The sequence below is a fragment of the Schistocerca gregaria genome, chromosome 1, assembly GCF_023897955.1.
Source record: "Schistocerca gregaria isolate iqSchGreg1 chromosome 1, iqSchGreg1.2, whole genome shotgun sequence".
Classification (NCBI taxonomy): Eukaryota; Metazoa; Arthropoda; class Insecta; order Orthoptera; family Acrididae; genus Schistocerca; species Schistocerca gregaria.
Window position 1 is genome coordinate 309304815 of NC_064920.1, and position 20520 is coordinate 309325334.

The following is a 20520-nucleotide window of genomic DNA, read 5'->3' on the forward strand; positions in this document are numbered from 1 at the left end:
TGAAATGATTTGATGATCACGTTTAATTTTCAAACTACAGTCTTTTGAGGGGGGACAGTTGGGTCAGCCCAGTTCGTCCACTTCCTCTAGGCGCTTTATTAACATGTATAGAATGAAAACGCTGTCGGAACTTCTGGTGACTGGTGCCACAGATTTGCACCAAGCTGCCCTTGTCTTCCTACAATCATTCTCCACCATCCATGGGAACATTACATGTGGCTTTAGCTGGAAATTACGTAGATGAAGAAGCTTGTGGGCTCTTCTCATAGACGATCTGAGGCCACTATCAAAGCTAGACGTGGCGATTCAAAGTATAATTGCCATGTCTCCAATTTTTTGTGCGGCATGGTTACTACTGGTCTCGTTCAGGCGTTTTACAGCATTTTTCTCACCCACTGTTACATTATGATAATTTGTTGTGGCTTTGGCTTTGTTCTTTACCATACGGCTTTTTACAGCTGTTACCATGTACACTTTACGGAAGCCTGATTTTAAACTTACTGTAATTTTCTCCGTATGCACAACTCGTGCACTCATGACAAAATTTCTACTCCTGGGAAGCATCGATTCCAGATAATGAAAGGATAAATTAATGGTAGTGCGGGAAGTATCTATGTGCCAGGTTTTCTGATTAATCTGCAACTGTCAACATTCTTCATCTTCAGTATACTAGACATGATCGAAATATGCTTCCCAATAACAGCAAGCAATAATCTATCACTTTATCCCAGTTACAACTACTGAATTACTGGTAGTAATATGCAGAGACGTTAACTTTCAGACTGTCTCTCCCAAGTCCCCGCTGCAACTGCTGAACTCGCTCTCGTTGTAATGTCTCCTCCGTACGTCTCACAGTCCTCTGCGACTTCGCCGAGCTGAGTAGCTGCTTTATCCTCAGAAACTTCGGAACATCGGGGGTCGTGCAACAAGACGGATATATGGGGGCACCCAAAAGTTGCACTATCTCCTTCTGGAACCTGTCCAGGAGTCACATCTTTTGACATCTTCTCCCCACAGATGCGTCTAATAGCAAAATGCGAACTTTCTCGCTCGTAAATTTCACACTTATTAAAATTATCCGGGCTATTTTGTGTGGTCGAGTGAATTTCTTGGGAACTTGCAGCGTTTTGTCTCTGTAGAGGACATCTTCAACGATGATTCAGCTTTTTTGGAAGCCCGCTTCACACACTGGCTGGTATCTGACTGAAGTCAAATATCGTTTCCGCATACTGTGACGTAAAGGCTTGCCGCCATACGTCGCTGTGTTCTGCTGCTGTCGTTCGCTATACCTGGTGCCCCGCGATGGACGACCAGAATTCAACATACCATTCAGTTCTGCATCCAGACGGTGAAGCGTGTTCCGAAACAGCCGTTATATCTTTTAAAGCTGCCATTATGTTTTTCTAATAGTTTTTACAATTTTCTTAGTACCCACGTACACATCAGAACTACAACGTATACTTTAAATGCTTAGTTTTTTGCGATCGTCGCCGGCCACGGTGGCTGAGCGGTTCTAGGCGCTTCAGTCCAGAAAGAAGCTACTGCTCCGGTCGCAGGTTCGAATCCTGCCTCGGGCATGGATGTGTGTGATGTCCTTAGGTTACTTACGTTTACGTAGTAGACTGATGACCTCAGATGTTAAGTGCCATAGTGCTCAGAGCCATTTGAACCATTTTACGATCGTCCTTCGCCTACATTAGGTGTTCCTGTATCTTTCGGTTGGGTTTCCTTGCTAATTTTGCAAACCTCTTAAATACTGTCTCACAAATCTGTGATTTGAATGGCACGACTAATTTGAAGAACAGACAGATGACTTGTCCTTGGAGAGCTCCTGTAGCCAGTGGCAACAAACATATTTATGGAAAAATTTCCGTTAAATGCACTATACGTTTGTATTGTGGAAGTATGGCGAAGAGGTACTAGATCGATTTCATTAACATCTCGGTAAGACGAATCATAAGGTACCATGAAGGAGGTAGATACATTTCCTGGATATGGTTCCCTTCACGAAATAATTACCATGGGTCACATGATATACAGTAAATACACATAGGCGAATTGTTACCGACACCAGGCTTCATCACCCAAGACAAAAGCGGCAAGAGCAAGGAATATCTATGAACCAGATATGCTCGACCGAGAATTGGAATTTCTGGGTTTTGCCAACTGAAATTAAAAGAGGATTAAGACCGATCCGTAAAGATCGTAAATTTGTAATGCACTCTGGCAAATTCACAGTTTTGCTACTGTACATGAAACACCTTACGCGGAGCTCAGGGAAGATCCTGAAGGAGCAGAATATCGCATCCAAAGTATATAAATAGCAATACCAATACCTATAAACGGACGAGAATCCTAGCAAACAGCTGCAAAAGACAGGAATTTACAGGACTAAATTTAGTTTTCGGATGTGTAACTGTGTTCCACAGTGGAGCAACAGGAAGAGCGGACGACAGAAACCGACACAGTCCAACTGCGCTAGAGTTTTGAAAGTTTGTGACGCACGAGAGTACGCGGAAACTCAGTAATGAGCCATAGTTTGAATCGACTTTCATCGAAGAAACAACTTCTCATGAAGATGTCCGCCGCAGGTGGAAACGAAGGGCTGGGTTTCCGTCAATCACGTAATAATAGCCCGGAAATTTTAATTAGTTTTTCTATTACGTTGCCTGAATGTTTGATTCTCCTGGAGCGGTTTCTACACGCACCAACATATCTTGAAGCCTGGACTGATATGGTAATTGAACAGGAATCCACTCTTCTATATGAAGAGGGTTTTCTCACTCCTGCACATGCGATTTGCTGTGCATCACATCACAGATGTGATCCACAGATGGGACTAAACTAATCAGGAAGGGAATCCGGCCACTGACATTTCCAAAACCCATACAACGTCGCCAACCCCGTAGACAAAGTAGCAAAGGCGAGGAAGAAGAAGAAAACAAATAAGAAGTAACAGAAGAAACTGTGTCGTTTCTCATTCTTAGTATAACGAGCATATTTCCTTGAAGGTCAGTAGCTGTCGGTACCGAACAACAGTGACACGTTAAGTGCCGCTCAAAGTATTCTAGTTGACTGGCAATTTTCATTTGCAGATCCTGTTAATTTGGATTGTATTAGATTAGTAAACTTTTCACGAGAGATAAAAGTATTGAATTTATTTGTATTTAACAAGAATTTTTCAAAACATTGCGCATTGCATAGGTAACTTAAAAATACTAAAAGGGAGCGCTCTACTTCCCTTGCGGCTATTACTTACGTAGAAAAATCCATCCGGAGGACTTCCTCTAGAGAGCTCATCCTGCTCGTGTCTTTTCTTTATAAATATTATCAACTGACTACATGTACTTACCATTACCGATTGACATAGGAGATGAACCAGCTTGTTTCATACATAAGGGCAATTCTTCGTGGCCACCATTAATGTCCTCGGTAATTAGAGACGGTGGAGGTAAAACGCCTACAATATGTTACGTCTGGTGTATGCTACTAATTAAGATTCATAAATCCCTCTTCATTATACGGTCCACCCAGATACTCAGCAACGATTTCTTGGAAGTACTTTCTTCAGAGTACCTCTCACATCCCCTGTGCAGGTGAACGACTTGTGTAAGGCGGACAAACGCAAGGAATGCGGGCAGCAAAATGTTCGGCTTTTGTTACGATCCTACAGGCGACATTCTGCGGCCGCCGCGGTCTTAAATTCAAGGTCGCAGCTGCTCAAATGTCCCGGTCTAAACACTTCCTGGGACACAAGGGAAACACACATTCGTTGGACAACTACGGAGCACCTGATTAGTTTAGTCTTCTGTTTGCGGACAAACGTACGAATACAGTTTACACTGTTGGCCATTTAAAACTGCAGCACCATGAAGACGAAATGAAGCAAACTTTAAATTGGTGTGAATGGTACTACACTACTGGCCATTAAAATTGCTACAGCAAGAAGAAATGAAGATGATAAACGGGTATTCATTGGACAAATATATTATACTAAAATTGATATGTGATTACATTTTCACGCAATTTGAGTGCTTGGATACTGAGAAATCAGTATCCAGAACAACCACCTCTGGCCGAAATAACGGCTTGATACGGCTTGGCATTGAGTCAAACTGGGCTTGTATGGCGTGTACAGGTACAGCTGCCCATGCAGCTTCAACATGATACCACAGTTCATCAAGAGTAGTGACTGGCGTATTGTGATGAGCCAGTTGCTCGGCCACCATTGACCAGACGTTTTCAATTGGTGAGAGATCTGGAGAATGTGCTGGCCAGGGCAGCAGTCGAACATTTTCTGTATCCAGAAAGACCCGTACAGGACCTGCAACATGCGGTCGTGCATTATCCTGCTGAAATGTAGGGTTTTGCAGGAATCGAATGAAGGGTAGAGCCACGGCTCGTAACACAACTGAAATGTAACATCCACTGTTCAAAGTGCCGTCAATGCGAACAAGAGATGATCGAGACGTGTAACCAATGGCACCCCATAACATCACGCCGGATGATGCGCCAGTATGGCGACGACGAATGCATGCTTCCAATGTGCGTTCACCGGGATGTCGCCAAACACGGATGCGACCATCATGATTCTGTAAACAGAACCTGGATTCATCCGAAAAAATGTCGTTTTGCTATTCGTACACCCAGGTTCGCCGTTGAGTACACCATCGCAGACGCTCCTGTCTGTGATGCAGCGTCATGGGTAAGCTCAGCTATGGTCTGAGCTGATAGTCCATGCAGCTGCAAACGTCGTCGAATTGTTGGTGCAGATGATTGTTGTCTTGCAAACGTTCCCATGTATTGACTCAGGGATCGAGACGTGGCTGCACGATCCGTTGCAGCCATGCGGATAAGATGCCTGTCATCTCGACTGTTAGTGATACGAGGCCGTTGGGATCCAGCACTGCGTTCCATATTACCCTCCTAAACCCACCGATTCCATATTATGTTAAGTCATTGGATCTCGACCAACGGGAGCAGCAATGTCGCGATACGATGTGATAAACCGCAATCGCGATAGGCTACAGTCCGACCTTTATCAAAGTCGGAAACGTGATGATACGTATTTCTCCTCCTTACACGAGGCATCACAACAACGTTACACCAGGCAACGCCGGTGTATGAGAAGTCGGTTGGAAACTTCCCTCATGTCAGCACGTTGTAGGTGTCGCCACAGGCGCCAACGTTGTGTGAATGCTCTGAAAAGCTAATCATTTGCATATCGCAGCATCTTCTTCCTGTCGGTGAAATTGCGCGTCTGTAGCACGTCATCTTCGTGGTGTAACAGTTTTAATGGCCAGTAGTGTGCATGTTTGGACATCCAGTCGATTGCTATTTCAGCACAAGCTCATGACGTAGTTAACAGTAACATAGTCTGCATTTTCGGTTTAAGTATAAACCACGTAGCGGGTCCCTCATTCACAAATCACGTTTGAATGTTGGTTGTTCGTGATAAGAGCGTGTTACGCCTCGTGTAATAAGATGCCGAATTTCGACTGCGGCAGGATCGTAGCATGTAGAGACTGTGGTTTACGGCTCCATCCATATTGCTACTCACGTTAGTTGGGTAACACTACTAACGTACAAATATGGAGTCGATGGAACATACTCAGCGCCTTGCAGTATCTCAACGGTCGCTCGCGACTAGGGCCCGGAAGACATACACACTCGGCCGTGTAGGATCAGACAGGCGTGTCAACTACCTTGAATCAGTAAAGGGGTTGTCTGCAGCAAGGTACCTACACGGTTACTTTGGCGACGTCTCTAGAGACAGGTGCGTCGACAGCGGCGGGCCCGACGATGCACTGGTCACAGGAGTGGCACCTCTCCATCTTTACAGACGATCATTTTTGTGCTGGGGTTCCGAGAAGAATGTGCGCTGACAGACTGCATTAGTCATTGTCATATGATCCCACCAGTTAAGGGGACGGTATGGCCTGCCAAAGGTTTCACCTCTGGGTGGCACAGACGGTAATTTGATCAGAGATTGTTACATTTCTGTCTAACCTTCGAGGTCTCCGCGGAGTTATATTTGAACAAGATAAGTCAGGACGCCGTGTTCCCCTTGCTGTTGTGATCTACGTTGGTACAGAGTGTGTTAGGCTGTCGCCTGACCACATTCTTCAGATCTCTTGCCGTTTGAAAGCATCTTGTCATACGATGCCTACAAACTGCCATACCACCAAGTGCGAACTACTAAGATCGACGGACAATGGCACAGAGTTTCTGCGGCGTGGAATGACTTGCCTTTATATGCTACCCAAGCTCAGTTGGACTCGAAATCAGACACATTATTAGCTCTAGTGGTGGTACCTCGGTGTAGTATATTTCACATCCAGTAATACCAAAACGACCCAAAAATTTAACGTGTTCTTCCCGCCATACAGTATACGGTCAATACGTAATACTTCCAGATTTGACGTCCTTCCTTGTATCACAGTTTTAATGGTCAACCGTTCACATTGTCTTCTAACGGATACTTTACGTGAAAAAAAAAAATACTTCAGTTACCAAGCAACAAATCACTTAATTCTCACACAAGCAACTCAAAATTTAAATAGTCGAGAAGCCCAGCGAGTTTCTATACTGTTTAAAAGAGTTGCTCTGCTGCGTAGAATAAACTATTTCTAATTTCACGCATAGACGTCTTTCCTTTGCACCTGCGTTGTATGAGTCTACCGTCTTACACATAATTACTTTGTGCAGTGAAGGGGGACAATGGATGTTGTGTTCTTGATAGCGAAGAGAAAATGCTTAAGGCCAATTCCGGCACGTAGCCTATTCCTCTGAAATAACTCCACAGCTCTTAATGACCTCTCATGACGCCAAGTCGCTGTCAACAGTGTCACATGAACACACTGCATGATACGCAGCGGGGAGATTTGCTTGAATGTGGTGGACAATCTGGTAATAAGGAATTGTTTGTTACCATTGCTGAGCTCAAGACGACAATGTGCCAAGAAAAGTAGGCACGAGTCCTTCAGGAACGGCTACACCACAAGAAGGTCGTAGACATTTCCACTAACGCCGATGAATAGTTGAAATCAGGCAGTGGCTACAGGCAAGACGTTCGCAAGAGCTCACACGTGTTCCAGGCATAGAAAAACGATTACAAGTGTGTATTCCTGCTTGCCAGTGTCACATCCCGTACTGATGCTGACGACAGACATCAGTTCTCAATTCAGTGAAAGTTTAATCATTTAATAATCATTATGTAATGAATATCTTCACAAAATTTGGTAAATATCGAACATGTGCTGCATGGTGTAGCACTTTAAATTTCTGTCCTTGTACTTACCATATTAAGAGTTCTCATAAATTTTTTGGAAATTTGTGGTAAGTACCTATGGGACCAAACTGCTGAGGTCATCGCATCGGTTCCTAGGCTTACACGCTACTCAATCTAACTTACGCTAAGGACAACACACACATCCATGCCAGAGGGGGGGGGGGGGGGGGGGCGGCGCAAACCATGGCAAGGCGGCTCAGGCCGCAAGGCAATAGTTGTAGTTCATATAACTGAATAAGTGAATCACTCCATGTAAGAGCTTCCTCTGACTCACCCATGAAGATATAATCCATTGTAGCTTATTGCATCCATGGTTATTTAATAAATTAATAAATGTAACTTTGTTTAAAAACCTTGTGCATATTTTGAAATTTATGTCAGTGGTGACTTTGGAAACTTAACGTTAGTATTTGAACTGTTCCAGAAGTACTTGATACAATCACAATACGGAAAACGATTTTCTTATAAAGTATACACGACAAACTGAGTTTGCATATATATATATATATTCCTGGAAATGGAAAAAAGAACACATTGACACCGATGTGTCAGACCCACCATACTTGCTCCGGACACTGCGAGAGGGCTGTACAAGCAATGATCACACGCACGGCACAGCGGGCACACCAGGAACCGCGGTGTTGGCCGTCGAATGGCGCTAGCTGCGCAGCATTTGTGCACCGCCGCCGTCAGTGTCAGCCAGTTTGCCGTGGCATACGGAACTCCATCGCAGTCTTTAACACTGGTAGCATGCCGCGACAGCGTGGACGTGAACCGTATGTGCAATTGACGGACTTTGAGCGAGGGAGTATAGTGGGCATGCGGGAGGCCGGGTGGACGTACCGCCGAATTGCTCAACACGTGGGGCGTGAGGTCTCCACAGTACATCGATGTTGTCGCCAGTGGTCGGCGGAAGGTGCACGTGCCCGTCGACCTGGGACCGGACCGCAGCGACGCACGGATGCACGCCAAGACCGTAGGATCCTACGCAGGGCCGTAGGGGACCGCACCGCCACTTCCCAGCAAATTAGGGACACTGTTGCTCCTGGGGTATCGGTGAGGACCGTCTCCATGAAGCTGGGCTACGGTCCCGCACACCGTTAGGCGTCTTCCGCTCACGCCCCGACATCGTGCAGCCCGCCTCCAGTGGTGTCGCGACAGGCGTGAATGGAGGGACGAATGGAGACGTGTCGTCTTCAGCGATGAGAGTCGCTTCTGCCTTGGTGCCAATGATGGTCGTATGCGTGTTTGGCGCCGTGCAGGTGAGCGCCACAATCAGGACTGCATACGACCGAGGCACACAGGGCCAACACCCGGCATCATGGTGTGGGGAGCGATCTCCTACACTGGCCGTACACCTCTGGTGATCGTCGAGGGGACACTGAATAGTGCACGGTACATCCAAACCGTCATCGAACCCATCGTTCTACCATTCCTAGACCGGCAAGGGAACTTGCTGTTCCAACAGGACAATGCACGTCCGCATGTACCCCGTGCCACCCAACGTGCTCTAGAAGGTGTAAGTCAACTACCCTGGCCAGCAAGACCTCCGGATCTGTCCCCCCATTGAGCATGTTTGGGACTGGATGAAGCGTCGTCTCACGCGGTCTGCACGTCCAGCACGAACGCTGGTCCAACTGAGGCGCCAGGTGGAAATGGCATGGCAAGCTGTTCCACAGGACTACATCCAGCATCTCTACGATCGTCTCCATGGGAGAATAGCAGCCTCCATTGCTGCGAAAGGTGGATATACACTGTACTAGTGCCGACATTGTGCACGCTCTGTTGCCTGTGTCTATGTGCCTGTGGTTCTGTCAGTGTGATCATGTGATGTATCTGACCCCAGGAATGTGTCAATAAAGTTTCCCCTTCCTGGGAAATTCACGGTGTTCTTATTTCAATTTCCAGGAGTGTGTAAGTTTACAATACTCTCAGTTCCAAGATTAGTGTTTATTAGAATGTAGTGTGTCAGCAGTTGATACTTAATTTCCACTAAACACAAAAAGCTCCTCCTTTCGCCCATTCTCGGGTCGGTTCACTCTTCAGACCAACAGCTTTTTTCGCTCCTAGACAATCAAATAGTTATTCTTGTTCTACCAGGGGTATTTTTGAAGGAATACCAGCTTGAGTCGAATGTGAGGTAACAAGTTTGCTAAGTATCCCCTTCCTGCCAGCGCTCTGGTCTTGATAGTGAATATGCTGTCGTGTTGACCACTGTGGCAATGTCACTTTATTCAGAAAAAAAGCGCTGTTTAAGTGTACCGGAGACTGAAGCAGCTGATTACACGAATGAATAAAGTAATGAAGTTTAGGGTTTATCGGCATCATGATGGTTATATTTGAAGCATTAGCTCATGCCGGCAACAGGGAGCCGGGAGTATAATCTTAGGTGACCTCTACAGTTTTGCTGATCACTTCTCAGGTTACCAGGAAGTTTGGTTCACTGTAATTACAGCTGCTATGGACTTATCAACGGACAGCTGTGAGACGTGGAATCTATTCACCGAGATCCCCAAGATCTGTTCTCTGCCAGATTATACGTATAGCGCTTCAGCAATTGGCGCCGATACTATGCACGTTTTACCTAGGACGAATACAAATAGGTTAATGTACTCGTATAAGTTTCTCGATAACGCTTATTAGCAGAATCTGTCATTTGAATCCTCGTGAGACAGTTTAACGATTCTTTGCTGAATACTTTGCTCCTATTTCAGCAGCAGTTTAATGTAGGTTTCTGAAGAAACAAAGCACTTGGAAAAGAGCACGGGTCTTCTCATTTACAAGAATTTTCGCTGACCAGATTCCACAAGGTCATAGGATTTCTGAAACAATCGGCATTTGATCAACTAGTATTAATGGACACTATTTGCTGTCACATTTTATTTCTCTTTCTTTCCCGCAATGAATTTATAAAGAACACTCCTCAGATGAACTGAGATTATCTTTCTCCGTAGTTCTCGTCGATATGTGAAATACTATTACGGATGTAATCCAACGGAACGATCATTAAAACTGAAGGACACTGTAGGGAAGATTGACGCACGTGAAATACAAAACCTTTTGGCCTGCTCTCAGTACGTCTAGAGCCACACTTACTATAGTGATACTAGCTAACACAATAAATTCTCTCTAGGTGTAGAAACTTCAGTATAATATCTACTCAGGACTCCAACAAATAGAGCTAGAGAGTAATAGAGTAACAAAACTATATCTGATCACATAATGCAGGCTACCACTGCCATTATTTACACCCTTGCAGGTTTTGGTTTTAAGGCCATAAGGTTGTGGTCTAAAACGTTTCTGTGCCTGAAGATTCTTCGCCTACCGCTAGAGAGTATAAAGGGGTTAATATTAAACTTCAATCAGCTCCACAAGCCGACACTGCCTAAATGTTGATACATAAACGAGCAACGGTCGAGAAGTGACGTCATCAGATGTCTGCCAAAGAAAGAGGAGCCGCAGCAGTAAAGTTTGTTTCCTTTGTTTCGAAAATAAGGCTCGCGCATTTCTGTGTGTGCGTGAGTGCGTTCTCCAACATCTGTCTGTCAAGTACTGCCGCTATTTTCTTCAAAACTGAAAGCTTTAGATATTTTTGGCTGTCTTACGTGGAACCGTGAAAATGTTCTTTTCGATTATAGGGAACTATAGCGAACTTTTCGTTTAAATAGACACAATTAGTAGCGGAGTCATCAGGATGCGGATCGTATTACTAGGCTGTAGGTTTGAGTCGTGCACAGTTTTTTAACATGTGATATTCCAAAATTTGCTGATGATAAATGTCACTCCTTTATAAACACGTCATGATCACATACAGGGGCGACTGATCAACATCGGCTTAAGCGACTGGACCTGAAAGATCTGTCTGCAATAGAAACAGTGTGAAGATCCAGTGCGGTAAGTGTTCGGCGTGGACTTCAGTAATAAAAAAATACCTCTTCCGAAGCTGGAAAGGCTTAATCAACACTAGACAGTCGACATTTCTCGAGTCAAATCTTTCTAGCACTCTCCACAGCCTTATCTAATCGATTCCATTGTACGAACTTTTATCCGATATGGTATTAATCTCATCGTCGAAGAGATCCCGAAAACAAAAATCCCGGTACCGTCTCTCATTCGATGTACCCGGAGATGTCAGAATGAGATAAAAGCTCCACCACGTTTCAAAACGATGCTCTCTGAAAGTCATCTCCCTCAACAAGAGCGTCGTTAATATCCCGTTCATTAATATTTATCTGCCCTGTCATCAGGGTGACCGACGGCGAATCTGAAAAATTGCCCTTTCCCCACAACCATCCATCTTCAGCCTCGTGGTAATTACGGATCGCTAAGGGGAATTAAGGGCCCTCGTCAGTGAACTTCCCGCCTTTATCTACACTCTCCGAATCTGTGCCAATGAAAGCTTTTCTTGTTTCTTTAAGTCATTAGTCTCCCCACTGTCGACTTCCATCTCTTATTTTCTCGAACTGATCTTTTCGTCTCCACGAACCTACCTTATACGTTATCTCTCCCAACCTGTTTTGGATATTCTAATCTCTTCTCCACAACGTTCCCGATTTATGCTTTTGCAAGCACTAAGTCAATGTAAATTTTGTTTTTGTGGTATGGGATTGGTTGAGATCTGTGCCTGTATTATGAAATTTGTGAAATAACAATTTTTCAGATAACTATCACGTTTTAATTGCAATATTTGTACATGTTTCAGAGGCTGCTATCATCTACAGGTGGCCAGCTGTTATATATACTTTTGATAACGCAGTCCTCTGATGTGCGAAGGAATTTTTTGCTGGGTGTGTGAATGAAGTTATATTCCAAAGTACTGCTGCTCGTATAGCGAGGATATAGCCTTACCTGACAGGTAAAGACGAGAGCAAACACATCACCATCATTTCAAACTTGTCAGACACTTCAGACAACATTATAAAACAGTCTAATGGAGGGACAACATGGCCATTAATTACTGCATGAATTAACTTTCAATAGTACGTTGCTTAATAACATTGTTATTCATTATTAATTTCTAAGCGCAGCATTCCCTCGATTATCTTATGCAATTTTCTATTTTTTTTTACTCATCGGTATTCTGACTGGTTTTGTGCGGCTCGCCACTAATTCCTCTTCTGTGCCAACCTCTTCATCTCAGAGTAAGTCCTCAATTATCTGATGGATGTATTCCAGTCTCTGTCTTCCCCAAAATATTTTACTCCATGCAACTCCATCTAGTAGCATGGAAGTTATTTCCTGGTGTCGTAACAGATGTCCTATCACCTTGTTCCTCCTTGTCAGTGTTTCCCATGTATTCCTTCCTCCCCATTCTGCAGAAAACCTCCTCATTCCTTGCCTTATCAGTCCACCTAATTTTCAACATTCTCCTGTAACACCACTTTTCAAATGCTTGTATTGTATTCTGTTCTAGTTTATCCCCCAGTCCATGTTTCACTATCTTACAACGATGTGCTCCAAACGTACATTCTCAGAAATTTCTTCCGAACATAAAGGCCTATGTTTAATACTAGTAGACTTTCCTTGGACAAGAATGCCCCTTTTCTTTTAGTGCTAGCCTGCTTTTGATATCCTCCTTGGTCCGTCTGTCTTTGGTTGTTTTGCTGCCTAGGTAGTAAAATTCCTTAACTTCATATATTTCGTGATCACCAGTCCTGATGTGAAGTTTTTCGCTGTTCTCATTTCTGCTACTTTTCATTACTTTAGTCCTTGTTCGATTTACTCTCAATCCATGTTCTGTACCCATTACACTGTTCGTTCCATTCAAGAGATCCTGTAATTCTTCCTCACTTTCATTGAGGCCAGCAGTATCATCAGCCAATTTTATCACTGTTATCCTTTCACCCTGAATTTTACTTCCTCATTCTTGTTCGTGTAGAATGTATGCGTCTGGCGATGTACCACACGACTTTTGGAAAAACATCGTCCACACCATTCTCAGAATTGTACTTCCATGTATTAAACCATTCTGTGCTGGTTCCATATTACTAAACCTAAATGTAGGACTCGATGCTGGCAGCCTTTCCTATTTTTTTCCACTGACAGTAACATTAAGAGATGAAATCTTTATCCCACGTGCATTATAGTTAATTCCTCAGAGATTCGTAAACGGAAGAGTTAATACATGTTGTCACAATGTTTGTAAAAATTCACCGTTATGTCGAATGCCTATCTACATGCGACGGATTACAGAGTAGCTACTAAGCTGTATTCATAGATTTTCCTAGCACAAGAAGAACTGTAGTTATTTATTCCGCACTTCACACAGTGAGTCGGAGCCTGTATAATTTAGTTCCTGAAAAATCTAACAATCATATCGTAGTATAGTATTTTGCTCTTGGATCTTTATTCTACCCTTCTCTTTAAAAGTCAACCGACTAGCATTGGTATCAAATCACACGCAGTTGCTAAGGTCTACTCCGATAAATGTCTCTGTTTCCACAGTGATGGGATATCGAATTGTGAAATGTTGCTAACCCTTACAAGACTATCTGAGTAATGTTTGACGAATTCGCAACTCTCTGGAGAGACGAGTACGTTATTGCATTCAAATGCGATGACGACACGTAGAACTCATCCTTTAACAGGTAAATTGTAACGTGTAAAGTGCTAAAGTAGTATTTTTTTGTTATGGTAAGTCATGAGTGAAATTGCCGGCCGCTGTGGCCGAGCGGTTCTAGGCGCTTCAGACCGGAACCGCTCTGCTGCTACTGTCGCAGGCTCGAATCCTGCCTCGGACATGGATGTGTGTGATGTCCTTAGGTAAGTTAGGTTTAAGCAGTTCTAAGTCTAAGGGACTGACGACCTCAGATATTAAGTCCCATAGTGCTCAGAGCCATTGGAAAAATGAGTGAAATTTGAGCAAATTTAGATGGGAACGTAATCGGAAAGTTTACATTTCAGATATATTCGCGCTAACTATGACAATATTTCATTCTCAAGTACCACACGTCGCAGTTAACTTGCAAATGGATCATTGGTGGAACATGTTGTACCGTCTGCCGGAATTGACTTGAGTGAAGACGTTTAACGCACGTTAAAAAATACTCGTCTCTAGTTAGCAAGGAGAGCTAAAACAAAGATGTAATACTGAGTAGCGTGAGTGTGTCATCACTCAGAAAAAGACGAAGACATTTCAAAACCAGATGGCAAATTTTTTGTTTGACAAAATGATTCATCTCTCTGGATAGTACCACTGAACTGAATGGAGGCATCAACATTTTGCTTGATGTATATCTCTCAAGATGAATAAAAATAATTTCATGGTTTGTGTTTGAAAATAAATTTTTTATTAAGTTCAAATTAATATCTTTTATTTGTGTAAAAGTAGCGTCCTTTCCTAGGTAAAACCGTATTAAGATTAGAGATTAGTAAAGTTTTGATCTCCTCTTAAATGCAGAGTGGCTTTCTATAAGACGCAGGTTGCTAGATAGTCTGTTCCAGTGTGATATGGGTGAATTACAGAAATATTCATTGCTATGTATGGGTATAGTCAAGATCCTGGACGTACCAAATCTTGTACCGCAGTAATAGAATGATGATAGAGAATTCGAGAAGAGGAATAGGGGGAATAGTTAATTCACATTCTATCTGTATATTTTACATTTTCATGGCTAGTTCGAAATCTCCTATTCCATAACCATCACATTCAATCTATTAAGAAAAAATTGCCATAATTACCTATGCATTTTGCTTTCATACTCTGAAGCTGTATGACAGAAGAACATTGTACTACATTTCCAGCTTGCAACGATGAGCAAATATAGGCACCGCTCGTTTTGGCACACAGTAACACATTGCGACTCTGTATAGGAGTCTAGTACAACACAACCGAAAAATTGCGTTTACTTTAATATTTTGTGTGTTTTATAAGGAGACTTTGCAGTACATCCATAACGATTTTAATGAGAATGACATCGACCACGGAACCCCACGCACGTATCATGATGAAAAAGACTACTTCAGTGTACGATAAATATTTATTTCTGAAACAACTAATTTCATGACGTTAGAGCCACATCTTAAGGGTTAATCTGTATATAAACAAGAGAAAAACGTGTATGATCCTGCTTCGATTAAAACGTAGTTGGACGTGTACTCGACACTGTATAGGAAAATTACGTTCTTACATTTTTTCGGCCGGACGTTGTGACGGAGAGGTTCTAGGCGCTTCAGTCCGGAACGACGCTGCTGCTACAGTCGCAGGTTCGAATCCTACCTCGGGCATGAATGTGTGTGATGTCCTTAGGTTAGTTAGGTTTAAGTAGTTCTAAGTCTATGGAACTGATGAACTCAGATGTTAAGTACCATAGTTTTCACAGCCATTTGAACCATTTTGAACATTTTTCTAACTTATTTAAAGTGAGAACCACTGCTACATTTTAACCGAATCTTTATATGTTTTGCTCTTGTTTATACCCAGACGTAACCCTGAAGATGTGGCTCTCACGCCATGTTCATCATACAGGCGAAGCAGTGTCTTTCACCATCATACAATACAACAGCTTTGGATGCCCACCATATAAAATTTTCTGCTACGAATTTATATCAATAACATTATTGGATTATAATTATCAGCAGAAGTGCCAGCTGTGTATGGAAGCCGAAACACCTCATGTCTTGAGAATTAGAAGGTAAGGGACAGATAGGAAATGAGAACAAGGTGACAGGGGTATTTCCTGCGGGTGGCTACCACTGTGATAAGTGTCCTCAGGAACTCGCTGTTACGTTGAGCTGGTGGATGTTCCAGCCGGCGTAGAGAATCCTCGGAGTGTTCACAGGATGACAGGTAACCGGGATAACAAGCTTACTGCTGTTTGAGAATTTTTCTGCCACTGCGAAAATCCCATTCTCGGTAGAACCTATAAAGGGAATGACCAGGGCGTGGCCCTAGGATAGTTTTGCAGAGGAGAACAGACTTGTTAACAAACCAAAGACACGGAGTCAAGTATTAAGATAGAGAGTGGAAGCAGGTGTTGCTCAAGGAAAGGGAAAATGTATTGAGAGATAACAAAGGTGCTGGAGGATTGGTGACGAGTATAGATTTGGGTAGTGAGTAGCCTTCTGATTGACGAAGGTGAAATGGTAAAGCATTTAATCCATCTTGGGTATTAAGAACCGCTTCAGCTGTATTTAGTCCTTTATTTTAAGATCACTACCGGTTTCGTGGCACAATTTCCGATTACATTCCCATCTAACTGTGCTCACATTTTTCTCATGGTTTAAATGGCTCTGTGCGCTATGGGACTTAACATCTGAGGTCACCGAGCGAGGTGGCGCAGTGGTTAGCACACTGGACTCGAATTCGGGAGGACGACGGTTCAATCCCGTCTCCACCCATCCTCATTTAGGTTTTCCGTGATTTTCCTAAATCCCTTCAGGCAAATGCCGGGATGGTTCCTTTGAAAGGGCACGGCCGATTTCCTTCCCAATACTTCCCTAACCCCAGCTTGCGCTCCGTCTCTAATGACCTCGTTGTCGACGGGACGTTAAACACTAACCACCACCACCATCTGAGGTCATCAGTCCCCTAAAATTAGAACTACTTAAACCTAACTAACCTAAGGATATCACACACATCCATACCCGAGGTAGGATTCGAACCTGCAACAGTAGCAGCAGCGTCGTTCCGGACTGAAGCGCCTAGAACCTCTCCGTCGCAACGGCCGGCCGAAAAAATGTAAGAATATAATTTTCCTATACAGTGTCGAGTGCAGTCCAACTCTGCTACTTACAGACATAACTCTTTTAATGAACAAGTGCTCGTAACTTTTAAGGTATGCATTTTTGGAGCACATTTTTGCTGGAGGTTTTTTCTTATTTTGATCCATACTACCACTTCCCAAAATATGGAACGCAAAGAACTTGCGAAAAGATTTGTTTCACAGTATCGAAGACGAAAAATTGCTCGTAGCTCTTGAGGTATGCATTTTCGACCCTATGTTTACTGAGCCTTTTTTGCTTCTAGTATCGTGTACTTTCAACTGTATGCGTTTACGCCATTAATTATAAAACACCCTGTATATGTAGACAATAAATATTTTATTCAGTTAAGCTCACTGAATATCATTTACTTAATGTAAAATCTCTTCGTTCTAGCTGCTGTTGCGTAACGTATTCGACGTACACAATCCGGTACGAGTGAACGTTGAAGAAAAATTTGAAAATTCCTACGGCTGTTATTCAATATTTCAATAGATGTTAAGAATTTATCACTTCTCTTTTGAAAAGCATGGCGCTCTGGTCAGTATCCAACGAAATTAATAGTACGCGCCGTAAAGGCGGCTAGTGCTACCTTTACATGTTACCACTGGCGTAGTTCCCTCCCGACATGTCACAGCTGTCTTGTGTCTTATAGAGTTAACTGTCCATATCTTACTCATCTCTGTCCATCTCTTTTTCTTTCATTCCATCTACTCATCTGCTGTTATTTCTCGTCCTTCCGCGAACTAGTTACCTTCTTCTCCGGAACTGGTTCCTTCTAAACAGTCGTCATGTATTTGTCTTAGATCTCATTACTCATATTGGACCTTAACATAATGAGGTCATTATTTATCAAATTTACTATTATTACCATTATTATGTGCTGCACATGTAATTTGCATATTTTAATGTGTACTCTCTAAGTATGTATTCTTACATGTAAGAGTGGTTCTCAGGGCTGTAATCTTAGCAGATGAAATAAATGCACAAGTAAATAAATATAGTGCCAAAATGACTGAGCCTTATGTGTGGAACTAAATAAACCACGTTTTCTTGTCATTGTTAAGTAATATCATACAGCATCTGCTTGTGATATTGCCTTTCCAATTTGTCGTATTATTTTTTCAGTATTATTTGTGTTATATTTATACTTTTGTGTTTTGCAATAAAAGACGTTCTTTGAATGCCACACTAGTAATACATTAAAGTGAAGTCGCTGAGGCATATACCAAAGACTGGCCAAGTCAGACATAATATAATAACCTGTTTTTACAAGACAGAGAGGTCTATTCGTTTACATATTTCATGGGTAGCAAAGAAACTGATTATAAAGTGACCACTACGCTAAGAAAGGAGGAAATAGCAACTTTACATTTAAAAACAGAACTAATAATATCTAAATCAACTAGTGCAGTCTTATTAACACAAGCAATTCTGAAAAACGAAATTATGAAATTTTAGTAAAAATATAATAATTCAGAAAACAGTTTATTTACTATGCGCTCGTCACAAACAAAATTAGTATTACACTAAACCATGAGAAACAACTAGTAGTCTAGATTGTGACAGATCTATGACGTGTTACAGTTAATATGAATCGTGTGTACCGACCGTAGGTCATGAAGGTGCAGCTTTTAATTTAAAAATAATTTAATTTGAGGCATATTTAATATTTAGCATCCAGCATTAAATAACGCATATCAAACATTTTTAGCCGGCTGCTAACATTCCTCATGGCGAATATAAATTCAATACGCCTTTCAGCCAGGTTTGTTTTTGCTGCGATCCATAGGTTCTGCCCCTAATTGTTAGAGTCTACGATGCCTGTATAAAAATTCAGCAACGTGTTTACGTAAGACGCAGCCGACGCCTTTGTTATTGGTATTTCTTATGATATATTGTGTGGTTTTGCAAGTTTGCTAGTGCGTCAAAGTTCGTAGTATATCGCCAACTGTAAACTGTATTTGTGTTTCTTAGTAGTTCTGGCAGCACTATATTCGTTTAATCGTTCCTTCAAACATCATTGTGTATTTACGATTTGAAAGGAGTATTTTTGCGAGTTTTCGGGTGCTGGAGAATGGAACGTATTTCATAGTTAATTGTGAGCTAAAACAGGACATTCTGCAATCTTCAGCAGCGATATTTCTTCAAAATAATCATTTCTGCTTGTTTCAGTGTAAGTAATTCTGTAATTAGTGTAATATTCTCACTTGTCTTTGCTTACTGAACAGTGTCTTCCAGGCCAGTGTTGAAAATTTTACGAGTGTGGCGTAAATTTAGCTCTGCGGTATAAAACTGTGCTTTACGCGTACTATAACTGTCATTTCGCGTTTCATTAGTTTTCTCTTTCAACATTAATGTCTGTCACCGAATGTGTCATTCATTGGCACTGTTTTTAAGATTGTTACAAATGTACGTAAGCCTGAAAACAGACACACATCGATTCCTGGGATGTTGTAGCTTCAGACCTTAAAGGAAACTTACAATCCTTGTTGCGGAACAAAATCAGTAAGTCTAATTTAAGTTAATTGTACAATGTTCAGATAAACATTACTTCATTTAGAATTGCCGAGGGCTATGTACAAGAAATACCAAAGGTCCTTCAAGTACTATCCTCTATGGTGAACACGGGAAGTGTGAAATCTCTGCTTACTGTGTGTGTCGTGTTGTTAAGTATAGAAAACTTGTCGGGACTACGGAACGGAATTAAATGTATACTACGTGATCAAAACTATCCGGACACCCACAAAAACATGCATTTTTCATATTAGGTGCATTGTGCTGCCATCTACTGCTAGGTATTCCACAGCAGCCACCTCAGTAGTCATTAGACATAATGTGAGAGTAGAATGGGTCGCTCCGCGGAACTCACGGACTTCGAACGTGGTCAGGTGATCGGGTGTCGCTTGTCATACGTCTGTACGCGAGATTTCCACACTCCTAAAAATCCCTAGGTCCACTATTTCCGATGTGGTAGTGAAGTGGAAACGGGAAGGGACAGGCACAGCACAAAAGTGTACAGGCCGATCTGTACACTGTTGACTGTCAGAGGCCGCCCACAGTTGAAGAGAGTCGTAATGTGTAATAGGCAGACATCTATCCAGGCCATTAAACAAGAATTCCAAACTGCATCAGGATCCACAGCAAGTACTATGACAGTTAGTCGGAAGGTAAGAAATCTTTGATTTCAGGGTCGAGCGGCTGCTCATAAGCCAGACATCACGCCGGTAAATGCCAAACGACACCTCGCTTGGTATAAGGAGCGTAAACATTGGACCATTGAACTGTGGAAAATCGTTGTGTGGAGTGACGAATCACGGTACAGACTGCGGCGATCCGATGGCAGGGTGTGAGTATGGCGAATGCCCGGTGAACGTCATCTGCTACCCTGTGTAGTGCCAACAGTAAAATTCGGAGTCGATGGTGTTATAGTGTGGTCGTGTTTTTCATGGAGGGGACTTGACGCGGTTTTGCGTGGTACTATCACAGCGCAGGCCTACATTGATGTCTTAAGCACCTTCTTGCTT